The sequence below is a fragment of the Hypanus sabinus genome, assembly GCF_030144855.1.
Source record: "Hypanus sabinus isolate sHypSab1 chromosome X1 unlocalized genomic scaffold, sHypSab1.hap1 SUPER_X1_unloc_1, whole genome shotgun sequence".
Lineage (NCBI taxonomy): Eukaryota > Metazoa > Chordata > Chondrichthyes > Myliobatiformes > Dasyatidae > Hypanus > Hypanus sabinus.
The window spans coordinates 337501-340000 of record NW_026778957.1 but is presented as its reverse complement, the minus strand read 5'-3'; the positions used below and the strand labels follow the sequence as shown (position 1 = coordinate 340000).

The 2500-nt window shown below is 66.8% G+C and overlaps 1 protein-coding gene across 1 annotated transcript in view; it reads left to right on the top strand.

Moving 5' to 3' along the window:
* LOC132385571 (DNA-binding protein Ikaros-like) overlaps window positions 1-2500 on the top strand; it is a 207128-nt gene that overhangs the window by 203479 nt on the left and 1149 nt on the right. The gene's annotated exons all lie outside the window — the stretch shown is intronic.

The following is a 2500-nucleotide window of genomic DNA, read 5'->3' as shown; positions in this document are numbered from 1 at the left end:
ACGGTCCGCTGCCCAGACTTTTCTGCACGCAGGCGCAGGTGGTTGGTATCGGGGTCGGGGGGGTGGAGGGTGGTTTGTGTGTCTCCACTCGCAGGGTTCCCGCGTACGGGGGGGTGATGGGGGGTGGGGGGTGAAGTTTGTGTGTCCCCACTCGCAGGGTTCCCGCGTACGGGGGGGTGGGGGGTGAAATCTGTGTATCTCCACTCGCAGGGTTCCCGCGTACGGGGGGGAGATGGGGGGTGGGGGGGTGAAGTTTGTGTGTCTCCACTCGCAGGGTTCCCGCGTACGGGGGGGGGAGATGGGGGGTGGGGGGTGAAGTTTGTGTGTCTCCACTCGCAGGGTTCCCGCGTACGGGGGGGGGAGATGGGGGGTGGGGGGTGAAGTTTGTGTGTCTCCACTCGCAGGGTTCCCGCGTACGGGGGGGGGGGAGATGGGGGGTGGGGGGTGAAGTTTGTGTGTCTCCACTCGCAGGGTTCCCGCGTACGGGGGGGGGAGATGGGGGGTGGGGGGTGAAGTTTGTGTGTCTCCACTCGCAGGGTTCCCGCGTACGGGGGGGGTGGGGGGGTGAAGTTTGTGTGTCTCCACTCGCAGGGTTCCCGCGTACGGGGGGGGTGGGGGGTGAAGTTTGTGTGTCTCCACTCGCAGGGTTCCCGCGTACGGGGGGGGTGGGGGGTGAAGTTTGTGTATCTCCACTCGCAGGGTTCCCGCGTACGGGGGGGAGATGGGGGGATGCGGGGTGAAGCTTGTGTGTCTCCACTCGCAGGGTTCCCGCGTACGGGGGGGGGGGAGATGGGGGGTGGGGGGTGAAGTTTGTGTGTCTCCACTCGCAGGGTTCCCGCGTACGGGGGGGGGAGATGGGGGGTGGGGGGTGAAGTTTGTGTGTCTCCACTCGCAGGGTTCCCGCGTACGGGGGGGAGAGATGGGGGGTGGGGGGTGAAGTTTGTGTGTCTCCACTCGCAGGGTTCCCGCGTACGGGGGGGGGGGTGGGGGGTGAAGTTTGTGTGTCTCCACTCGCAGGGTTCCCGCGTACGGGGGGGGGTGGGGGGTGAAGTTTGTGTGTCTCCACTCGCAGGGTTCCCGCGTACGGGGGGGGGGAGATGGGGGTGAAGTTTGTGTGTCTCCACTCGCAGGGTTCCCGCGTACGGGGGGGGGGAGATGGGGGGTGGGGGGTGAAGTTTGTGTGTCTCCACTCGCAGGGTTACCGCGTACGGGGGGGGGAGATGGGGGGTGGGGGGTGAAGTTTGTGTGTCTCCACTCGCAGGGTTCCCGCGTACGGGGGGGGAGATGGGGGTGAAGTTTGTGTGTCTCCACTCGCAGGGTTCCCGCGTACGGGGGGGGTGATGGGGGGGTGGGGGGTGAAGTTTGTGTGTCTCCACTCGCAGGGTTCCCACGTACGGGAGGGGAGATGGGGGGTGGGGGGTGAAGTTTGTGTGTCTCCACTCGCAGGGTTCCCGCGTACGGGGGGGGAGATGGGGGTGAAGTTTGTGTGTCTCCACTCGCAGGGTTCCCACGTACGGGGGGGGGAGATGGGGGGTGGGGGGTGAAGTTTGTGTGTCTCCACTCGCAGGGTTCCCACGTACGGGAGGGGAGATGGGGGGGTGGGGGGGTGAAGTTTGTGTGTCTCCACTCGCAGGGTTCCCGCGTACGGGGGGGGGAGATGGGGGGGTGGGGGGTGAAGTTTGTGTGTCTCCACTCGCAGGGTTCCCGCGTACGGGGGGGGGAGATGGGGGTGAAGTTTGTGTGTCTCCACTCGCAGGGTTCCCGCGTACGGGGGGGTGATGGGGGGTGGGGGGTGAAGTTTGTGTGTCTCCACTCGCAGGGTTCCCGCGTACGGGGGGGGAGATGGGGGGGGTGGGGGGTGAAGTTTGTGTGTCTCCACTCGCAGGGTTCCCGCGTACGGGGGGTGGGGAGATGGGGGGGGTGGGGGGTGAAGTTTGTGTGTCTCCACTCGCAGGGTTCCCGCGTATGGGGGGGGGGGAGATGGGGGGGTGGGGGGTGAAGTTTGTGTGTCTCCACTCGCAGGGTTCCCGCGTACGGGGGGGGGAGATGGGGGGTGGGGGGTGAAGTTTGTGTGTCTCCACTCGCAGGGTTCCCACGTACGGGAGGAGGGAGATGGGGGGTGGGGGGGTGAAGTTTGTGTGTCTCCACTCGCAGGGTTCCCGCGTACGGGGGGGAGATGGGGGGTGGGGGGTGAAGTTTGTGTGTCTCCACTCGCAGGGTTCCCGCGTACGGGGGGGAGATGGGGGGGTGGGGGTTGAAGTTTGTGTGTCTCCACTCGCAGGGTTCCCGCGTACGGGGGGTGGGGAGATGGGGGGGTGGGGGGTGAAGTTTGTGTGTCTCCACTCGCAGGGTTCCCGCGTATGGGGGGGGGGGGAGATGGGGGGGTGGGGGGTGAAGTTTGTGTGTCTCCACTCGCAGGGTTCCCGCGTACGGGGGGGGGAGATGGGGGGTGGGGGGTGAAGTTTGTGTGTCTCCACTCGCAGGGTTCCCGCGTACGGGG